At 38.3% G+C, this 24,280-nt stretch overlaps 1 protein-coding gene across 1 annotated transcript in view; it reads left to right on the top strand.

The window, feature by feature from the left end:
* Positions 1 to 24,280, top strand: part of LOC101887913 (tRNA dimethylallyltransferase) — a 311,172-nt gene that overhangs the window by 92,182 nt on the left and 194,710 nt on the right. The gene's annotated exons all lie outside the window — the stretch shown is intronic.

Genomic DNA, 24,280 nt, shown 5'->3' with positions numbered 1-24,280 from the left:
ATCGGACACTCCCTTCGGAAGTTATTGGACAGACAGACACCGCTAGATCGAATACAAATGTCCTGAAGCGACTTTGGTCTAAAGATACTTTGGGTGTATTATCGGTTTTCCCTGAGGCACACTTTGGCCGCATCAAATGATATATACCATCTTCAGCCATATGACCGAGGGCATACTTTGAAGACCATTCTTCTTTTCCCAAATAAAGTATTTGGTCACCCCTACTATATACATTGTCCGGAAAACCATTTAATCTTCTCTTTATACAACAATAAGTCTTCCCACAGAAGACCACATGGATCATCTCATAAAAGACCAGAAGGACCTTTTCATAGAATGCCAGAAATTCTTTTTATAGAAGGACCTTTTCCTAGAATACCAGAAGTACCTTCTCAATGAAGGCATGAAGGTCTTCTCATAGAAGACCAAAAGGTCTCCTCGTAGAAAACCAGAAGTTCTGGCCGTCTACGAGGAGCCAGAAGTTCTCCTCATAGAAGACCAGAAGATCTTCTCATAGGTGACCAGCACGTCTTCTCACAAAAAATCAGATGGTCCAGAAGGTCTCCTCGAAGAAGATCTGCAGAGTTGACAGTCTCCTCGTAGAAGAGCAAACGGTCTTCTCGTAGAATAGGAGAAGGTCTACTTATAGAAGAGCAGTATTTAATGGGTCTGGGTTTATTCCCAAACCATTATTATTCTGGCACAATATACGGCTTGTGGTCTCAGCCCCTAAACTTCCCTATGGCATTCCCACAAGAATAGAGCGCAATAAGACATTTTTTGAACGTTAGCAGAACGTTTGTCTTTATATATTTGTGACCCCCAGACTATACTCGTTTATTGGTAATGAGTTAAATATGTTCATTTGCCTTGCCCGTAATCACCAGATTCGGATGGATTGAAAGCTATGTGGACGAATTAATCCACATGGCTAAAGCAATACAGCTCAGCACAAGGATATAGGCAAGCGGACACATAGAACTGCCTTCAAGTTGAAGGCAAAATTGCATATAAAATCTCCGCAACAATTCTAAGGTTAAAAATATTATTATTCCAAAACACTTCTTACCCTCTTTTTCGACCGCCTGCTCATGGTTTATTGTAACCTGATATTAATAAGCTCTTCATCAAAACGTGTAATTGTTATAAAGCAAAGTGCAACAACACTAATCCTGAAAAAAAAACAGTTTACATGCTTAGCACCAGCCACCACTCTGACACCTGGTCAAACTGTCGGCATTCCCGACATTACAATTCTAAATTAAGTTCTTAATAATTTCCAGATTGTTAATATCCCAGACTTTAATTGCAATTAAATAAACACCAGGAAGCAACGGGCTGTCGTCCAATCAAGATTTTGAAGTTTTGGCCCATGGATAATTGGTAACTGCATATAAATGGTTTCTAATTTAAAAAGAAATGTTTTCAAAGTAACCAAAGCCACAAACAAAGTGAGCGCAAAAAAAAGTCCAGACATGCATTCGATCTTCATCAGAATGCCAGTAGGCCAGAACGGCACTGGCAGCCGCGTCACTTAAACGAGGGCTAGGGATAACGAGACACTCAACGAGCGAGCGAGCGATTCGTTTAGTGGTCGAAGTCTATTTCCGCATTGACCAGCACTTTTGGGGGTAGGGCGGCTGGGCTACATCAAAGTTGTATTTGCCGAAAAAGGCGTTGTAATATCGTTTAACTATTTCTTTGTTATTGTTTTTTTCTTTGGTTTCTTTCAATTTTTTAATATTTCATTTATGTTGATTTATATATTGTATTTACGAGCATAGGTGTGTCTGTGTGTGTAGGGGAGTTTCTCTTCGGTCTGATCTAGAAACACAATACCTGCCGCATATATAAGTAAATACACAAAACGCAAAGAAAGATACGCTACGCTACGCCACGGTACGGTACGGTGCGGTATGGACGTAGTCGAATTTACAATTTCTAGCCGATTAAATATGTATGATAGGTCTGAAACGGAACAATACAACAACAACAACAAGCAACCAACTGTCAGTCATCGAGGAAACGTGTTCACAATTAAACAGAAGTAAAAATTATTGCAACTTCTCACGTGCATTTATAAAATATATCAAAACCATATGTATATGCGTGTGTGTGTATGCGTGTGTGTGTGTGGACAATAATAGAGTGGGTCAAGATTTCGGAAGTTCAGATATGTAATTTATTGGTGTCCCTTTGGGCAACATACAATGGAGCCGTATAACCCATTACATTTAGAATCTCAAAAATACGGTTCTTAATTCTTGGAAGCATTTTGTTTTTTGGACCCGATTTTTATACTCTCCACCATAGTATGGAGGGTATATTAAGTTTGTCATTCCGTTTGTAACACCTCGAAATACACATTTTAGACCCCATTTTTATTCGATTTAGCGATGTTTGTCCGTCTGTAAAAATCACTCTAGCTTCCGAACGAATTGAAGTAGATTGATAACATTTCACTCAATATATGTTATGTCTGCAGGACTTTTGGTATTGAAAATGGGCCATGTAGGTCCATGTTTTGGTATAGCCCCCATATAACGCTACCTCGGTATTTTAATGATTTTAGCGACATTTTTCACCGTATTTGAAGTTCGTACTGGATAGTACAGCCTAAGACAAAAAATTGTATACGCAGGTCCACGTCTTCGTATAGCCCCCATATAACGGTACCTCCCGATTTCGGTATTTTGATGCTTTTATCTTCATTATTACTGATTATTTTTAAGTTACGCATTTGAGTATTGTAATGGCTTATGACAAATGTTACCTTTGCAGGTCCATGTCGTCCTACAGACCCTAATATGACAGCTACATTCGGCATTTTTAAGATTTTAACAGAATTTTTAACGGATGTAATTGTTTTTGAGAATTGCCAAATTCGTTCCAAGTGCTGGAGGGTATTCAAAATTCAGCCCGGCCGAATTTACAGCTTTTTTACTTGTTTTATGTAACTCGAATAAGAGCCCATTATGGGGGTGGGTTGGTGATGGTGTCCATAAAATATATATCAAACTTTCCAAAATGCTACAAAATGTGTTTTATCTTTCTGTTGAGTACATCAAATGATGCTATTTTATGTAGCCGGGGCTTTGAGATTTTTTCCTCTGGGTATGTCCAACTACAGCAACGTGAACCAAAGTTTTTTTTTTAATTTGATACGGAATCGGGTCGACCGGGCTAAAAGACCCATATCTCTGGATCCAGGAAAGATAATATCACATATTGGAGAATTTTGGATAGGTTGTAGAGTGCACTACAATTTGGCTCTTATTCTGGTCTTGGAGCTGGACTCTCGGTCAAATATAGGGTTATCGGGGTCTGTCCCCCAAGGAAAAAATACTTTCCCAGAATCCGGGAACAAAAACCTACCTCTGGGAAAAATTTAAAAACATCTCAGAGTTTTTCACTTAACTGGAGTTAAGCCGAAGTGACTGTTTCTCTTGGAAAATGGAAATTTTGGACTTTGGAAAATGGAAATTTGGACTTGGAAATGTAAAAACATTGTTTAATTAAGTTTTCCCACTGGCGACAGGCTCCCAACTTAAAATTAATCTCTTTTGAATATATCTAAAAGATTCCTCTCGGCTACTTCTGTGTAAAACTTGCTCTCTGTAATTTTAGAGTCCTTATTACAAGCTTTTTCCGGCAGTTGGCATATTAAAATGAAAAAGCTGTAACCAAATTCTGACTGCTGTCATTTCTAAGCCACTCGTCCGACAGCTGTTAAAATTATTCCAGGGGCAGCTCATTATATTGTTTACAAGCGCACAAAAACATTTTGGTGAGAATTTTCCAGAGTTATTCGTGGTGGAATATTTTTTAAAGCAAAGTAGTGTAACGGCAGGATTTCTCCCCTTCGTACAGATATTTTATTTATTGAGACAGAAAGAAAAAGACAGTGGTTTACGTGTTGATATTAAGTTTTTATTTATAGTGGAACTTGAACTATATATAAAATATAGATTATAACAACTATCCTCCTCGTCTTCGGCCCGGGATTGGTGGTTCTTCCACTCTGGATAAGTACTCAAGGAACCGGACAAGGATGCAGGATCAGGGTGTTCAGGATTCGTGATGGATTCAGTGCGAGAGACCTGGATAAGTACTCAAGCAGGCTACAGGATATTCAAGGATACGGCTGCAAGAGATCTTACGCTACAAGAATCTAGGATACGGCTGCAGGAGACCGTAATAAGTACTCAGGCGCCACAGGATATTCCAAGATACGGTTGCGAGAGACCTTAATAAGTACTCAAGCACTACAAGGATCTAGGATACGGTTGCACGAGACCTTAATAAGTACTAAAGCACTACAAGGATCTAGGATACGGTTGCACGAGACCTTAATAAGTAATCAAGCACTACAGGATATTCAATGGTACGGTTGTGAGAGACCTTAATAAGTACTCAAGCACTACAAGGATCTAGGATACGTTTGCAAGAGACCTTAAAAAGTACTCAAGCACTACAGGATATTCAAGGATATGGTTGCAAGAGACCTTAATAAGTACTCAAGCACTACAGGATATTCAAGGATACGGTTGCGAGAAACCTTAATAAGTACTCAAGCACTACAAGGATCTAGGATACGGTTGCACGAGACCTTAATAAGAACTCAATCACTACAGGATATTCAAGGATACGGTTGCAAGAGACCTTAAAAAGTACTCAGGCACTACAGGATATTCCAAGATACGGTTGTGAGAGACCTTAAACTCAACCACTACAAGGATCTATGATACGGCTGAAAAAGACCTTAATAAGTACTCAAGCACTACAAGGATCTAGGATACGATTGCAAGATAACTTAATAAGTACTCAAGCACTACAGGATATTCAAGGATATGATTGCACGAGACCTTAATAAGTACTCAAGCACTACAGGATATTCAAGGATACGGTTGCGAGAGACCTCAATAAGTACTCAAGCACCATATGATGTTCAAGGATATGCTAAGGATACTACCGGGATTCAAGAACTAGAGACCTGTATAAGTACTCTAGGGAAGGGTATACAGGATAAATTTCTAGCTAAGCACTTACCGGTTTGGAGTTGTCACATTGAAGGTCTTGCTCTCACTCTCATGATTCTGTCATATACTGCTCTTTTATACCCGGCTCCACCACGTGACGTGGAGTAACGAGAACTTGTTTACAAAATTTCGTTATCACAACCAAAATACGGCAGAGCAACATTCGGGCAGCGTGTGACGGTTTCATTGGCCGTTTAAAGGTCATAATTCGCGCAAAAGGTGAACAATTCGAACAGATCTAAACTTATTCTAAAATTTGATGCTATCTCCGACTTTACTTGCTTTCATACAATAAAATTTAAAAACATGTAAAAATTATGGCGTTTGACTTTTGACAAAATGAGTGAATTTGGGGACGTACGTTTCCATTTTGTGCGACTCGGCTTCGATATATATTTTTTAATATAATCCTCCTCCAAGTGATTTCATACAAACTATAGCAAACTATTGACCAATAAAGCCAGATGTTGATAGATGATATGATCTACTTGAAATAAATGCTTTTGTTACGGGAGCTCCACTAATTATGCATACTGGTGTAGGGTATCATCAGACGTTCTACAGTTCGAAATAAAATATACTCTATCTGTATGTTTTCTAAACCTGAAAGGCCTTCTTTAGGTCGATCTTCTGTAGGTCTGTTCTTCACTTGTTCTTCCATACTCAGTGTACTTTTAGTCTGCAGAAAAAGTTTTGAATGTCTTCTGTGCTTAGAAGTCCTTCTGCATGTCTTTGAAAGTCTCTTATAGGAAACCTTTTTCCACCTTCTGAAATTAGAAGATCAATGGGTGTTAGGTTAGAAGACGACCGTTTCGGTATCGAAGATGCCTAGAGGATTTTCCAAGGATTTTATATGCTAAGAATGTAATCTATAGTTGATTTGAACTTGTAAGACCTTCTATGTTCAAAATGCCCTCCGAGAATTTTTTATTCGTACATCCTCCATGTGCCGTATTTCTTTTGTTCTTGAAAGTAGAGCTCAGATTTGCTTTCTTACTCGCCAGTTACTTCAGTTTAAAAGTGGGAGTCAAAATGTTCGGAATATTGTAAGGTAAGTGAGAAATTAAGTCAAGTCAATCAAACAAACATTTTTGGGAAAAACTTAAAGAATACTAGGCAAGACTACAGGGTGGAATAAAAAAACTGCAACAAAGTCAAACGTCATAATTTTTTAACCATTCTCTGGTGACGCATGCTGAGTGCGATGGTGCTGAGTCATTTTGTAATGTCCAAGGTATGCGGCCAAAATGTTTGCATGCCCAAGGCTTTAATACGCCCTCCAGAATATTTTCGACATAATATTCGGCATTTATTCTGATGCCACGGTCGATTAATACGAGCGGAGAGCGACCGTCGGCTGTTATGGCAGCCCACACCAACACCATGGCCGGCGCTTTAGTTCTGGTGGACAACCGAAGGTGCTCATTTTCAGCTGACCTCTTTGGCAAGTAAACACGATCATTTTGTTTGTTTACAAAATTTTGCTTGAGAGGCTAGTTAAGGGCAGGGAAGAAGTCTGGCGTTTTGGATGGCCATTGGATTATATTAGGCTGTAAAATGCACCACAACGACTAACAGCACGACGGAGTGCATAAATATTGGCAAAAACAAAATCTTCCAAAACGGATTTGGACATAAGGGGGCTTCTAACATATTGTAGTGTTGTAGGGTATCACACGGCTATAGCCTTTGCTTACTTTCATATTTTTTATATGTTGCTTTAGTACCTCTTCCCTTTTTACTGACCCAATCTTATATTTTAAGTATGTATGAAATGCTTCTTTATCCGGCCAGCTTATCCATGTCTTGTTGGATTTCGTGTCATTTTATTGTGTTCAAGCGAAAAAACTTTTGCACTCAACTAAAGGAGAATTAATTTAAATTAAATTAAATGCAGCTACTTATTAACATTACGGTGATTCGTTTTGCTACTCACCTACAATTTTGAGTGGTGGAATAAACTTCAAGTCTATTACATGGAAAATATTATAATCAAAAAGTCCAAAAATTAAATTTTTCAGTAAAACTGTAACCCCTTATGGAGACCCTACGGACCACCAAGGTAGAGCCACTTAATGTTCCATGGATTTTATTTTTTTTACTCTTCTTTATTTATTTATAACAATTTTGTAATCCAAAACATTAATTAATTTCAAAATTCCCATAAACTGCAAAATATTTTTAAATATGTCAAGTCCCACAGATCTTTGCTTTGGCAAACACTTATTAAAATATTCCATTTAATTTAACTCGAGGCTTTTTGATTTTTACGCCTCCTGCCCCTGTCATGGCCTAATCAAAGAAAATTAGCGTTTAGTTACACTTGCATTAAACTCCTCTGTCCAGCTAGTCAGTCGGCCAACCAGCCAGACATACCATAGCATATTAACAATTTCCACTTTGAATTCGCCCAGGCGCATCAAATTCATTTCGGGAGATTTAACGATTTTTCACTTTTATAAAAATTTAAGAAACGCCACAGAGCGGACCTGAAAAAAAAATATTGTCATGATTTATGGCTAGCCACTGCCGGTTTACCAGCTAGCCAAGGCGCTGAGCTGCCAGCCAAGCAGCCACTCAGCTACTTATCTCTTCCGGGGGCTCACGGTCCACTCGCAATGCAGTGTATGGCAGGTTGCCGCCAAGGTGTAGCTACCTACTTGGCTGGAATTGTCTACTTTTCACGTACTTGAGTTTTAATTGTGTTGACCCTTTTTTGTGGCAGCCAAACACACATTTCCAAGTACTTGCAGCAACATCCATTCATGTTCGTTCCCCACATACATAATAATGTATGTGGCATATGATTCTGGCTTGCATATGTGCAGGCATTACTGGCACCCGGCACTTGCTTCCCCCCGCTGCACAATTTTTGCTCTTCCTTGGTAATTGTAATTTTAAATACGTTTTCAGTTTCTTTTTTCCTTTTTTTGGTCTATGTCGTTTTAGCGTTTTTTTTTTGTGCATTACATTTTAACAAACAATGATGATCTTTTATCATATTGAAGAGGGTAGGTGAAGGTGATCCCAGTTATAGTTGGGACACAGAGATGTGGATGATGATGATGATGAAGGTGCTCTGGTGTTGATGAGAATCGTTCGTGCAAAAAGTTCTGTCACGCTATTGGTACATACAAAAAACAAAAAACGAAAACGAAATACAAAAACTGTCAGTCTGAATACATTTAAACTTTTCCGTACATGGTTAGCCACTTATTTTCCAATTTTCAGAGGGGTGAGCCGGGAAGATAAACATAAAATTATTCGGAATTGAAATATATTTTACATTTACAAGTTCTTTGTTACAAATATTTATAATTTTGAAATTTAAGATAATTTTTAATAACGCCTACAGTTTTCAATAATAAAACAAATTTGCACAGAAAAGGAAGGATCGATTTCGGAAAACAATACTGTAGAAGATTGCTATATTAAAGGTTGCAAGACCAGAAGGTCTTCTCATAATGAACCAAAAAATCTTCTAATAGAGGATCAGAGTGTCTTCGCATAGACGGCCTGCAGGTTTTCTCAAAGAAGACCAGAAGGTCGTCTCATCGAAGACCAGAAGGTCGTCTCATTGAACACCGGAAGGCCGTCTCATAGAAGGCCAGAAGGTCTTCTCACAGAAGACCAGAAGGTCTTCTCATAGAAGGCCAGAAGGTCTTCTCATAGAAAGCCAGAAGGTCTTCTCTTAGAAGGCCAGAAGGTCTTCTCATAGAAGCAAGAAGGTCTTCTCATAGAAGGCCAGAAGGTCTTTTCAAGAAGGCCAGGAGGTCTTCTCATAGAAGGCCAGGAGGTCTTCTCATAGAAGGCCAGGAGATCTTCTCATAGAAGGCCAGGAGGTCTTCTCATAGAAGGCCAGAAGTTCGTCCGAAAGAAGACCAGAAGGTCGTCTCATAGAAGGCTAGAAGGTCTTCTTATAAAAGGCCAGAAGGTCTTCTTATAAAAGGCCAGAAGGTCTTCTTATAGAAGGCCAGAAGGTCTTTTAATAGAAGGCCAGAAAGTATTCTCATCGAAGAGCAAAAGGAAGGCAGTCTCATAGAAGACCAGAAGGTCGTCTCATAGAAGACTGAGAAGGTCGTCTCATAGAAGACCAGAAGATCATCTGATAACAGGTCAGAAGTTCGCCTCATAGAAGAATAAAGGATCTTCTCATTAAAGACCAGAAGCTCTTCTCATAGAAGACCAGAAGGTCGTCTCATAGAAGACCAGAAGCTCTTCTCATAGAAGATCAGAAGGTCGTCTTATGGAAGAACATGAAAAGGTCGTCTTATAGAAGACCAGATGATCGTCTCATAGAAGACCATAAGGTCGTCTCATAGAAGACCAGAAGCTCTTCTCATAGAAGACCAGAAGGTCGTCTCATAGAAGACCAGAAGATCGTCTCATAGACGACCAGTAGGTGTTCTCATAGAAGATCGTCTCATGGAAGAATCAGAAGGTCATCTCAGAGAAGCTCATGCAGGACCAGAAGGTCGTCTCACAGAAGATCAGAAGGTCGTCTCATAGAAGACCAGAATGTCGTCTCATAGGAGACATTTTGCTCAAAGAAGACTAGATCATCTTCTAATAGGAGGTCAGAAGTTACTCTCATAGAAGGCCAGAAGGTCGTCTCATAGAAGACCAGAATGTCGTCTCATAGGAGACATTTTGCTCAAAGAAGACTAGATCATCTTCTAATAGGAGGTCAGAAGTTACTCTCATAGAAGGCCAGAAGGTCGTCTCATAGAAGACCAGAAGGTCGTGTCAAAAAAGACCAGGAGGTCGTTCCATAAAAGACCAGGAGGTCGTGCCATAAAAGACCAGAAGGTCGTGTCTCATTGAACCCAAGAAGATCTTCTCATAGAAGACCTGAAGGTCTTCTCACAGAAGATCTTCTCACAGAAGACCAGAAGGTCGTCTCATAGAAAACCAGAAGGTCGTTTCATAGAAGACCCGAAGGTCGTCTCATAGATGACCGGAAGGTCGTTTCATAGAAGACCAGAAGGTCGTCTCACAGAAGACCAGAAGGTCTTCTCATAAAAGGCCAAAATGTCTTCTCATAGAAGGCCGGATGGTCGTCTCATAGAAGACCAGAAGGTCGTCTTAAAGAAGACCTGAAGGTCGTCTCGAATATCTTCTCATAGAAGGACAGAATATCTTCTCATAGAAGACCATAAGGTCTTCTCATAGAAGACGATAAGGTCTTCTCATAGAAGACCATAAGGTCTTCTCATAGAAGACCATAAGGTCTTCTCATAGAAGACCTTATGGTCTTATGAAGAAGAAGAGACCTTCTTGTCTTCTAGTATGGTCTTCTCATAGAAGACCATAAGGTCTTCTCATAGAAGACCATAAGGTATTCTCATAGAAGACCATAAGGTCTTCTCATAAAAGACCATAAGGTCTTCTCATAGAAGACCATAAGGTATTCTCATAGAAGACCATACTGGAAGACAAGAAGGTCTCTTCTTATAGAATAGCAGAAGGTCTCTTCTTATAGAATAGCAGAAGGTCTCTTCTTATAGAATAGCAGAAGGTCTCTTCTTATAGAATAACAGAAAGACGAAAAGGTCTTCTTCATGAAGACCAAAAGGTCTTCTCGTAGATGCAATATGAATATCCGAAGGTCTTCTGATAGAAGACCCGATGGTTTTTTGATAGAAGACCCGATGGTTTTCTGATAGAAGACCCGACTGTTTTAGAAGAAGACCAGCCTTCTAGAAGACCAGAGGGTCTACTCAAAAAGTTCGGAGGGTTTTCTCATAAAATCCCTGAAAGACCGGAAGGCCGTCTCAAAGAAGACCAGAAGGTTGTTTTCCGAACCGTAGATCTTGTTAAAGAAGATGGTAAAAGAAAATAGATCATTAGATCTTAATCCAATTTCTTTTTATTGAAGACCGAGATATAGTCCGACTAAAAGGCCTTTGGACAGTAGATCAAATGCGAGATCAAAGATCCCGTTTCTCTAAATATTATTGTATTTATTAGGACATCTCCCAACATCTCTGCTCATAAAAATGTTACAGCAATTACTGCAGAGCTTTCTTAGAAGTGCTAATTTACAAAAAGATAAAAGTTCACAACTCCTCCGTTGTTATTCCTTTGTTGGTTGTTGTTGTCACAAATAAAACAGGAAATCATGTCCAATGCAATTGTCGTGCTTGCCATGCTGATGATAAGTTCCCCAACATGCCAGCACTTGAATGCGATCCATTCAAGTTTGACTTAAATTTGTTTTGGTGCGACTCCAAGCTTCTCAGGCAGCCTGTTGTGTGTGTGTAACATTTCATTATAGACAAATACAACCACAACAACAATAAAATATCTGTCAAACCTTGAACTTATTTTTGCACAAATGTGCGAACGAACAAAATTCGTAACAGCTATCCCGGCAAACGACCTATCAAATGCACGACAACAATAACAATGCGCACAGCTGAGTCTCGCATTGAATGGAAGTGTTCCCCAAAATCTAGAATATACTGGGAATGAATGAATGAAAGAGCGAGCGAGCCGACGAACATAAAGCCAACAACGGGAGGAATAGTACGAAAAGGCCATTGCCTCATCAAAGTTCTGACCTTGAGAGACCGACAAACTAATAAATCATACCGAAGCAGTAAATACAATTTAAATTTTTTGTGGGTACCTACTGGCGGGTGAGAGTGAAAAAATCTGGTTTTGAGCGCACAGACACACACACACAGAGAGTCTGCCTAAATGAAGGTTAAGGTCAATGTTATGATTCTAGGATATGATGGGAAAAATATGGGTATATGGGTGGTAATATTTATTTGGTCATATTGGATAGATAGATGCTGATAAAAATAAAAACCAAAAATAAAAAATCGAAGATCAATGGGCCTGATTTTTGTTGTGTAGAAAATGTCCTCAGCTCAGGAGTGAATTTGTAGAAGAATCCTCCAGAATTGAAAACCAATTTATATATATACACCACAATTTATTGGTTCTCAGAAAGTGTCTGAAGGTAAAAGAAGACTCTATTCTTGAGGCTTAATTTTCGATTTCTAAATAAAAACAAAAATCTCTAAACATCGAGTACTGATCTGCATTCCAACTTATGGCTAGAGAGGAAAACAATGATTTTTGATTCCACGCCCCTTTGGATGGAATCAATTTCAGGGTATTTGGAGTGAGTGTAGTCAGTACGATAACTCTAGAGAGGAAACGATTTGGTCCAACCGGAACATTTCCTCTGGAGGGCGAAGTTTTGAATATTAATAACCCTCACAAGATGCTAAACCAATGACCCACATTCGAGTTCAGATCAAGTGTGAAGAAGGATAATTTCGGCCCATCCTCTAAGACTCTTCCCCAATAAACGGTCAACGTTTTAAAAATCATGAGGAGCCCACAGAGCCCTCTATTGAAGAGAATCGAACATTGATAAAGAGAGGTATTGTTATTGGAAATTTTGACATTTTGAGGGGAGTATCCGAAAAAGTGATCCAAAATTACCATTCTTGCATGTCTCTTTAGCCTGAGCCAAGTTTGGCCTGCATGTTATGTGAAGAAGTGAGCCGATAGGAGACGATAGAAATATGGCTGGTAAAAAATATTAAGATATACAGGGTGAGATAAAAAAAACTGCAACAAAGGCAAACGCCATAATTTTCACTTTTTTTATTTTTATTGAATGAAAGCAAAACATGTCGGAAATAGCATCAAATTTTAGAATAAGTTTAGATTTGTTCGTATTGGTCACCTTTGTCACGAATGATGGCCTTCAAACGGCCAATGAAACCGCCACACGCTGCCCGAATGTTGCTCTGCGGTATTTTGGCCCATTCCCGGCGAAGCGCTTGCTTGAGATAGTCAACACTTTGGTATTTTTTAGTGCCAACCTTACTCTCCAAAATACTCCAGACACAATAGTCCAACGGATTTGTATCCGGAGATTTTGGTGGCCATCCTGAGCTGAAAATGAAGCGAGGAACCTCAATTTCTAACCATTCTTGGTTGGCGCGTGCTTAGTGCGATGGTGCTGAGACCTGTTGAAATGTCCAAGGTCTGCGGTAAAATGTTTGGGTGCCCAAGGCTTTAATACACCCTCCACAATATTTTCGCGATAACATCCTGCATTTATTCTTATGCCACGATTAATACGAGCGGAGCGATTAATACGAGCGGAGAGCGACCATCGGTTGTTATGGCGGCCTACACCACCACCATGGCCGGCGCTTGAGTTCTGGTGGCCAACCGAGGGTGCACGTTTTCAGCTGACCTCTTTTGCAAGTAAACACGATCATCTTGGTTGTTTACAAACTTCTGGACAGCGAATGTTTTCTCATCGGAGAAACCCTAATTCTGCAGTTCGCTACTTTCGGCCAAGCGAAGCAATTCTTTAGCTCTTTTGAGTCTATTTTCTTTCTGTTGCGGTGTAAGTTCTTGCACTATTGGAAATTTCAATGGCTTCACTCTAAGCTCACTTTACAATATTTGCCGAATGAAGTATTGCGATATGTTCAACTTCTGAGTCATTTTTCGGCCACTTCGACGCGGGTTTCGATAAAGTAGCTCCTTTACTTTTCGAACCATTTCTGCTGATGTTGTTGTTTTCTTCCGTCCACCTCCTTGACGTCGGGCTACGCTACCAGTGATGCTACGAGACAAACGATTTATTCGCATTTAAATACTGGAGTGCTCTAACGATAGTCACTTGTGGTTTTCCAACCAAATATAAAGAAATCACACTATCACGCTTGAATTCCATCACGAATAACTTTTTTTCTGGAAAATTCTCACCAAAATGCTTTTGTTCGCGTGTAAACAATATAATGAGCTGTCACTGGAATAATTTTAACAGCTGTCGGAGGAGTGGATTAGAAATGACATTAGTCTGAAGTTGGTTGCAGTTTTTTCATCTCACTCTGTATACCTCAAAAATACATCCGTTAAATTAAGTGGACATCGATCTAGGTTAAGATATAGCTACGATATATTAGTTCTCTCCGATTTTAAAGCTCACATTCAATAATGCCCTAATAGGAATGGTTTAGCTCGAAATTTTTCCTTTATCTAAGTGTTTGCTTTCCCCTTTTTTTAGACTGCATATAATCATTCCTCAATTTTTGATGACAGACCTCTCATATAGAAATGTAAAGATGTAATGTGTAATGTAAGAAAAGTAAAAAAGCTGTAAATTCGGCCGAGCCTAACTTTGATTACCCTCCACCATTTGGAACGAATTTGGCAATTTTCAAAAAAAAAAAACCGTTAATAATTCTGTTATAATCTTAAAAATGCCGAATGTAGGCATTATACCAGCGTCTATACGACGACGTGGACCTGTATAGGCAACATTTATCATACGCTATTACAATATTCAAATGCGAAACCTGAAACAAAGTATTTTTGTAAAGTAGCAAAAATCATCAATATTCAGAGTGTAGGGAGTTACCATGGGGGTTATACCAAAACGTGGACCTGCACAGATAATTTTCTGTCATAAGTTGTAGTATCCATAACGAACTTCAAATACCAAATTCCGGTGAATATTGTCGCTAAACGCTAAACTTATGCTGTAGTATATAATACGAACTTCAAATACCAAATTCGAAACAGTTCCGGGGAATAATTACGAACTTCATATATTAAATTTGAAATACTCCCGGTGAAGAATGTCGCTAAAATCATCAAAATACCGAATATCGGAAGGTCTCGTTGTATGGGGGCTATATGAAGACGTGGACCTGCACAGACAATTTTCTGTCTTAGGCTGTACTATCCATTACGAACTTAAAATACCAAGTTTGAAACATTTCCGGTGAATAATATCGCTTAAATCACCAAAATTCCGAAAAAAGGGAGGTATATGAGGACCCATACCAAAACGAGGACCTACATGACCCATTTTCCATATCCACCGTCCTGCAGACATAATACACATTTGAGTATAATTTTGTCAATCTACTTCATTTCGTTCGGAAGCTAGAGTGATTTCCCAAGACAGACGGACGAACGAACGACGGAATTTTATGCTGATCGAGAATATGTATACATTCTGGGTTATAAAAAAGGTATATTTCGAGATGTTACAAACGGAATGACAAACTTAATATACCCTCAATATACCATACTATGGTTGAGGGTATAAAAATTATCTACAAATACTCACTTAGATTTTCGAAAAAAGACAGCAAAAAACATGTTCATTCAACCCATTATTTGCTGCTGCCCACTTGATATGAACCCCTACCCCACCCCTTTCTTAAGCGGAAGTTATCAACACTAAATAAATGGGAGTTTAATATAAATTACAAAATTAGTTTTTCCCGCATCGTCCGGCCCCTTTCAAATACATTGTTGCAAATGATTTCGCTGTTCTGAACATGAACCGCCTGGTATACCAGGCGATGACTTCTGAAGTTTTTTTTCGTTTTTTGGGACTCTTTTTTTGGAAGACAATGAAGTTTGATTTGAAAACACTTATGTTGTACACATGAATAATAATCCATTCGATATGCCTGGCTGGCTTTACATTTCGTTTAAAAGAATTGCAATTCGTTATTTTTAAATTAATTTTTTTTTTTTGGTGTTTTGTGCAATTGAGCTTTTTATTAATTTTAAGCACATCCACATGAGAACCATCCTTTCGAGTGACGACAAAACAAATAAAATAGCAACAAAATATTTGACAGGGGTTTATTTTTTGTTGCTCATCCTTGAGCAATAAAAACAGAAGAAGTCAGTAAAGTCAAGTAAACAATTGTTGAAGTACAAAAAATCCGTTAGTGTTTTAGCTGGCGTCCGGGCACAGTGAAATTCGTGGTTTAGAGTTGTGAAATGTATTTTTTTCTTTGCATAAATAATCATATTTATTCTTCTAGAAGACCTTATACTGTCTTGAACCCGTTGCTAAAATGTAGATAGTTCTTTTATTATAGACGGCAGTTAAAGGGTGTATTATCTACTGAAAATTATAGAATGTCTGCCATCTATTACAATCCCTATTGGTTCTCAATTGATAGAAGGCTATGCGACAAAATTTAGTTTTTATACCCTCCACCATAGTATGGAGGATATATTAAGTTTGTCATTCCGTTTGTAACACCTCGAAATACACATTTCAGACCCCACAAAGTATATATTCTTGATCAGCATAAAATTCTATGCCGATTTGGCGATGTCCATCTATCCGTCTGTCCCTCTGTGAAAATCATTCTAGCTTCCGAACGAATTGAAGTAGATTGATAAAATTTTGCTCAAATGTATGTTATGTTTGCAGGACTTTTGGTATTGAAAATGGTCCATCTCGGTCCACGTTTTGGTATAGCCCCCATATAACGGTACCTCCCGATATTCGGTGTTTTGATTTTATCGACATTATAACAGATTTTTTTAAGTTTCGCATTTAAATGTTGTAATGGCTTATAACAAATGCTACCTATGCTGGTTTATGTCGTCGTATAGACCCTAATATAATAGCTACATTCGGTATTTTTAAGATTTTAACAGAATTTTACGGATTTTATTGTTTTTGAGAATAGCCAAATTTGTTCCAAATGGTGGAGGGTATTCAAAGTTTGTCCCGGCCGAACTTACAGCTTTTTTACTTGTTTTTTTTTTTTTTTTTTCAATAATTTTGGGGAAAATCCAGCAAATTATGTAGAACTGAAAAAAAAGACAAGTGTATGGGCGTTTTGATAGTTTACATTGCAAATTAACCTACATAGAGGGGGCAAGTTCCTCTCTTTCACACTTTTGAAAATTTTCGGTTTAAGATTCCACAAAATTTGTACATTCTAGGTATACATATATTGTCTTCGGCAATATTGCAGATGAAAAAACTAGGAATATTTTTGTCTCATTTTTATACCCTCCCCCCTGGAAAGGAGCGTATATTAAGTTTGTCATTCCGTTTATAACATCCCTAAATATTCGTCGTAGAAACCTGTTGAAAGCGTCAAAATTTAGCAGAATAATTTGTATTGCGTCTAGGATGGTTGGTATTGAAAATGAGATATTCCGTCCACGTTTTGGTATAGTCCCCATATAACGGTACCTCCCGATATTTGGTATTTTTTATGATTTTTGCCACATCTTTTCACGGATTTGTTTAAAAATTTGTATTTGTTGATCATAATGGGTTCTAACTCCGGTGGCAAAACATTGCATGTATGGGTCCACGATTTGGCGTAGCCCACATTTAATGGTACCTCCCGATATTCGGTATTTTGATGGTTTTTGTCATATTTTTTCACGGATTTGTTTAAAAATTGGTATTTATTGGTCAAAATGGGTTCTGGTTGCGGTGGCGAAACATTGTATGTATAGGTCCACGTTTTGGTATAGCTCCCATATAACGATACCTCCAGATATTCGGTATTTTGATGATTTTTGCCAAATTTCTTCGCGGATTTGTCTAAAAATTGGGATTTTTTGTCCTAATGGGTTCAAGCTCCGTTGCCGAAATATTGTATGTATAGGTTATATGTATAAACATATATATAGGTACCTCCTCGATATTCAATATTTTGAAGATTTTGCGACATTTTCCCGCGAAAATGTCTAAAAATTGGCATTTGTGGGTCACAATAGCTTCTAATGTTTCCTTTACCCTAAGGTGGAGGGTATTAAAAGTTTGGCCCCGCCGAATTTGCATCAATATTCCCAAAAAAAAAACGAAATATTTCCAAATTTTTTTTGAATCAGTTAGTCCTCGGACAGTTTTTTTGATTTAACGCCTGGAAGTAACACACAAAGAGACCTAGGAGGGTCTCTTGTGTGTTATTTTCGTTATTTTCTTCCGTTATTTTCGTTTTAGACAGAAATTGTCAAAATGGGAAATATTCTAGACAACATTTCACTACAAATCTTAGAATAAACCATATATCTAGGAAAAATAGTTTTTTGAGAAAAATGTATTCGATCGAACCTATGTATTACAAATGAAAATTCTATTTTGCTTTTTGTACCCTCAGCCATATGGCTAGAGAGGGTATATTTCATTTGATACGGCAAAAAGTGCATGCACGAAAATAACGAAAATAACGGTTTTATATCCTAGGTCTCTTTGTACCAAATCCGTTTCAGGACATTTGGAGTCGATCTATCGACGTCCGTCCGTCTTCTTGTCTGGCTGGCTGGTGCCCACGATAACTCTCGAAGGAAGTATCCGATTTGATCCAAACATGGTACATAGTAATAACATTATTACACTTAGGTCGTGTTCGGAGATGGGCAATATCGGTCCACTCCTTCTGGTACCTCCCCAACAAGAGGGTCACAATTCTAAATATCCATTAAGCTAATAAAACGCTAAATCTCAATATTTCCATAAAAACAACATATGTTATAAAGATGGTAGAGATGGGGCCATTTCTTCTGGTACCTGCCCTAAAAAGGATCAAAGATTAAAAATACCAGTGAAAAATAGCTGTAAGTTCGGCCGGGATGAAATTTGAAGACCCTCCACCATTTGGAACAAATTTGGCTATTTTCAAAATATAAAATCCATTAAAATTTCTGTCAAAATCTTAAAAATACCGAATGCAATTACAGACAATTTTCTCTCATAGGCAGTAGTATCCATTACGAACTATAAATATTTCGAGGTGTTACAAACGGAATGACAAACGTAATAGTATGGTAAACGCTAAAGAGAGCGAAATAAGCATCCAACTCTCTTCAAATTTCACACATTGTTGCTAACACAAGATCTGTTGTGAAAATGATATACAGGGTGAGATAAAAAATGCAACAAAATCAACCCCTTTATTAATTTTAATTTTTTTTTTTTTTTTTTTTTTTTGATTGAATGAAAGCAAAAAATATCTGAAATAGCATCAGATTTTAGAATAAGTTTAGATTTGTTCGAATTGGTCACCTTTGGCACGAATTATGGCCAATGAAACCGCCACACACTGCCCAATTTTTGCTCGGCGGTATTTTGGCCCATGAGTTGATCGACACTTTGGCACTTTTTAGTGCCTACCTTGCTTTCCAAAATACTCCAGACACAATAGCCCAACGGATTGGTATCCGGAGATTTTGGTGGTCATTGTGCGCTGGAAATGGAGCGAGGAACCGCGTGCTGAGGGCGATGGTGCTGAGTCCCCTTGGAATGTCCAAGGTCTGTGGCCAAAATGTTTTCGTGCCCAAGGCTTTAATACACCCTCCATAATATTTTCGTGATAATATACTGCATTTATTCTGATGCCTCGGTCGATTAATACGAGCGTTATGGCTGCCCACACCATCACCATGGCCGGCGCCCAAATTCTGATGGCCAACCGAAGGTGCATATTTTCAGCTGACCTCTTTGGCAAGTAAACACGATCGTTTTGTTTGTTTACAAACTGCCGGACAACGAATGTTTTCTCATCGGAGAAAACCAAATTCGGCAGTTCACCACTTTCGACCAAGCGAAGCAGCTCTTTTGAGTTTATATTCTTTCTGTTGCGGTGTAAGTTCTTGCACTTTTTGGAATTTCAATGGCTTTACCCCGAGCTTATTTTTCAATATTTGCCGAATGGAATATGTGCAATATGTTCAGCTCACGAGCCATTTTCGGTCACTGCGACGCGGGTTTCGTTCAAGTCGCTTCTTTACATTTCGAACCATTTCTGCTGATGTTGCTGTTTTCTTCCGTCCACTTCCTTGATGTCCGGCTACGCTACCAGTATCACGGTAACGAGTGATGGTACGAGACACAAAAGATTTTTACACATTTAGATGCTGGGTTGCTCTAACGATAGTCACTTGTGGTTCTCCAGCCAAATATAAAGAAATCACACTATCACGCTTGAAGTCCATCACGAATAAAATTTATTCTGGAAAATTCTCACCAAAATACGTTTGTACGCTTGTAAACAATATAATGAGCTGTCTCTGGAATAATTTTAATAACTGTCGGACGAGTGGACAGTGAATCATCTCACTTTGTATATCTTCAACCGATTTCGAGTAAATTGTACACAAATTGCCAATATCAGTTGAAATTACCTGAATTTTGGCACATCCTACCAAATTGAATTTAGAAGCAAGTAATCAATTTTGGTGAAAATTGGTTTAGATATAGCTATAGCTCCCATATATATGTTTTATTCGATTTAGTGTATAAGTCCCTCACATTCGTAATGTGCAGTCGACAACAATGATGTTTGGTACCAGATATTTTATAAAGCTCGGAAATACCGTTGCCAAGTTTTATCGAGAACGGCTAAGATTTGGATATGTCGCCCATATATATCCTTAATCCGCTTTTGGGTTTATTGTGCAAATATTGACTAATATCAGCCCAAATGAAGTGAATTTCGGGACGTACGTTTCCATTTTGTGTAACTCGGGTCCGCCATATCTTTTTAAAACGCGATAATCCTTCTCCAAGTAGTACCGTGCACTCTTTAGCCAACTATAATTGCTCTAAAATTGATAGGTGGTATGATCTACTTGAAATAAATTCTTTTTTAACGGGAACTCTACTAAATATGTATAGTGGTGAAGGGTATCATATAGTCGGCCCCGCCCGACTTTTGACTTTTCCTATGTGTTGAGGGTATAAGTTTGATTGGGCCAGAATTTATGTAACACGTCGAAATATTGGTTTCCCATATAGGAAAGTATATATGGATCTTCCTAGCTCGCCGAGCTGAGTCGATCTAGCTATGTATGTCCGCCCGTCCGTCTGTCCGTCTGTCCATGTTAATTTGCAATCACTCTACAGGTCGCAATTATGGTCCGATCTTCACGAAATTTAAAATGGAGGTGCGGTTAGGGTCAGAATAGAAGCCTATTTCTTTTGGAGATTATCGCCAAATGTTTAGGGGTTGAAATGGACCAAATACTGAAAAAGTATCGGATTTTGCAGTAGCTATACAGGTCGCAATTATAGACCAATCGACGCGGAATTTCGTACGTAGCTAGAGTTTAGGGCGGGGGAGAAGCCTACCAATTAGGGTGGTCATCGGATAATATTTAGCGGGTAAAATAGACCATATCTTTTTTGTTGAAAAATTCAAAATTATATTTTAAATCCCGGCGAAATCACAAAGCCATGACAAGGTTACTTCTGATCTTTACATTGATGTTAACATCCAACAAATCGGATATATAGCGAAATTTGTGTGATATTAATGTCTATCAAAGAAGATATGGTTGAAAGATCTCTTATATGTCGAGAACGGCTGAACTGATTTCGACAGTTCTCATTAAATCAGAATGGCCTCTTGGCAGGAAAGAAAAAAATGTCTAAAAAATCGCATAAAAATATCTCTCTAAAGATGAAAATATTGATTTTTAAAATTTTCTCATATTTTTTCAATTTTGTCATATTTTTGGCATATTTTGATTTTGAATTAAACATTTGGTAATATTTCTACAGCTAACAAAACTAAGTAGTTAGGATATCAGGATATCATATAAAGATCGCATTTATGTCCCGATCCTTACGAAATTTTGCATGGTGATAAGATGAGGGTCAGAATAGAAGCCAACTCTTTTTGAAGATGATCGACTTATATTTGAGGGTTGAAATGGACTAAAAAACTGCAAAATTTTCAGTAGATCGTAATTATCGCACGATCCTCACGCACATTTGAATGGGGGTTACCGCACATTACTAAAGCCAAGCAGTTTTGTATGGCCATCCAAAAATATTCAATGTGTGAAATATTTTGCCAAAAATACAAAATGTCCATTCCAGAGACTTTTTGGAGAATTCACAGATACAGGAAAGACGCACTTCTGACTATTTTGTTAACGCTGATTTCGTTGAAGAATATAGCGCTTCAGTCAAAAAGCAATAATAAATGTTAATCTTTTGCCACTTCTGAGAGATTATAGGTCTTTGGGAAATATTGGTTCCAGATCTAGGAAGACCATTTACGTGCAACATCTACCAACAAATTGGAAATGAGCAAATTACTTTAAGTTGCTATTATTTGAAAATTAGAGAACGAAGCCTGATGGTTTTCTTTTATTATTTGTCACAATATCTTGTGGAATTCTTTCGAGTATCTCGCCTATATAAACTGTATCGTTTATTATAGTGTTGTAGGGTATTCAACGGTCGGCCCCGCTCGACTGTAGCCTTTGCTTACTTGTTTTGTTTGTTTTAGTAAATAGAAAGTCTAGTATTCAGATATAATAGCTGCAGGATTTTCTGTATAGTTAGAAGAAGTGATTCTTTGTGCACCATATTGTAACCACTGTAATTTTCTCGTCATTCCTTTTTTGACAATATTTGCATTTGGTAAACAAAATATTTGGCGATATCTTAATTCCAAATAAAAATAAGAAAAAAAAAACAAAAAGGCCAACGTTCCTTTTTAAGAAAATAAAATACACGTCAAAATACAATGAAAACAAAACTTTTTGACAGCTCATCCGCTGTTAATTTGACAGCTGCTGCAGATGTCTTTATTTGCGCGTTTGGTTATGCGTCCGTCCGTCCGTCCATCCATCCCTCTGCAAAAGAGTGCGTCCAATGCAACTTTTTTTCCAAAAAGAACTGTTGTATTGACGTTCTTGCTTTCCTATTTTTGTTGTTGGGATATGGGATTTGTTTTTATTTGATCATCATGTCTCTTGAGTTTGATGACTCCGCTAAGTGGTAAATGACGGTAGGTGAGTCTTGTGCCCACCACACATTGACAGAGAGGTAGGTGTCATCGGCATTTTACCAAAAGCCAAACTGGCGATGATGGCAATTTGGTAGCATTTGCCAAAAAAAAAAACAAAAATTTCCACTGTGTCCTTCAACTTTTTACGTTTTTGGTTGGAGGGTATATTAGCATAAGCTTTTTAAAATATAAGAGATAAAAATATTCTTTTTGTTGTTTTCAAAATATTTTTTTTTTTTTTTTTTGAAAATAAAAACTTCCTTTTTGTTTTTGTTTAACTCTGGTGATTCATCCATTCGCAAAGGCATTCCGATCCCTACAATAATTCAAATGTTCGGTTCCCTTATCGGCAATCGTCTCAAGCTGTTTTTGGCCGGGGGAACAGCTATCACCAAATTTATGCATTAAAACGAATGAATTGCATTCAAATGTTTGAAGCTAATAAAAGGAAATCCAGCGAGAAATTCGTTAACCAAACTGGGTTATTTGGTATTCCATTGGCATATCGTGCCAACGTAGCTTACCTACTGGATACGCCGTCTTTCTCGCCTGAGTGTGAGAAATCAAATTTTGAAGATTGACACTTAATTTGAATGACAGCTACGAATGGTCAAAGTCAAATAAATCACTTGGTATATTTGGGGGAAATATTCAAATTGCAATTTGTATTTTGTGAATTGATTGATAGCACTAACATAGGCAACTATGTACTGAGGGTCTCCTTAAAGAGGATCCGATGAAGACGGAAATGTCTTTTCCTGCAAGGAGGTAAAGTTTTCCCATATGATTCCATGGAAGATCTGAACCCGTAGTGAAGACCCGAAAGACTTACTATTGAAAATGGGAAAATCTGCTCGTAAAAGACCATAATATTTTTTCCTAAAAAAAAAAAAAAATACTTCCTCGCAGAGAAACAGAAGGTCTTCTTGTAGAAGAGCAGAAGGTCACAGTCTTCTGCACACATAACATAATGTCTTCCACTAGAAGAGCAGAAGGTTTTCTCGTGGAAGACCGAAGGGCTTACACGTAGAAGAGTTGAAGGTCTTCTCGTAGTCGTCTTCTCTTTAAAGACCGGACAGTCTTCTCTTAGAAGACCAGAAGGTCTTCTCTTGGAGGAACAGAAGTTCTTCACTGAGAGGACCAGAAGGTCTTCTCATAGAAGGCCAGAAGATCTTGTCATAGAAGGTCAGAAGATCTTCTCATAGAAGGCCAGAAAGTCTTCTTATAAAAATCAGAAGGTTCCTCTCTTTGAAGTCCAGGCCAGAAGGTCTTCTCATCGAAGGCCAGAAGGTATTCTCATCGAAGGCCAGAAGGTCTTCGTCATAGAAGACCAGAAGGTCTTCGTCATAGAAGACCAGAAGGTCTTCGTCATAGAAGACCAGAAGGTCTTCGTCATAGAAGACCAGAAGGTCTTCGTCATAGAAGACCAGAAGGTCTTCGTCATAGAAGACCAGAAGGTCTTCGTCATAGAAGACCAGAAGGTCTTCGTCATAGAAGACCAGAAGGTCTTCGTCATAGAAGACCAGAAGGTCTTCGTCATAGAAGACCAGAAGGTCTTCGTCATAGAAGACCAGAAGGTCTTCGTCATAGAAGACCAGAAGGTCTTCGTCGTAGAAGACCAGAAGGTCTTCGTCGTAGAAGACCAGAAGGTCTTCGTCGTAGAAGACCAGAAGG

Source organism: Musca domestica, unplaced genomic scaffold, assembly GCF_030504385.1.
Source record: "Musca domestica strain aabys unplaced genomic scaffold, Musca_domestica.polishedcontigs.V.1.1 18, whole genome shotgun sequence".
In the NCBI taxonomy this organism is placed as follows: Eukaryota; Metazoa; Arthropoda; class Insecta; order Diptera; family Muscidae; genus Musca; species Musca domestica.
Note: the sequence above shows the minus strand (reverse complement) of the source record. Positions and strands in the feature narration are given on the sequence as shown.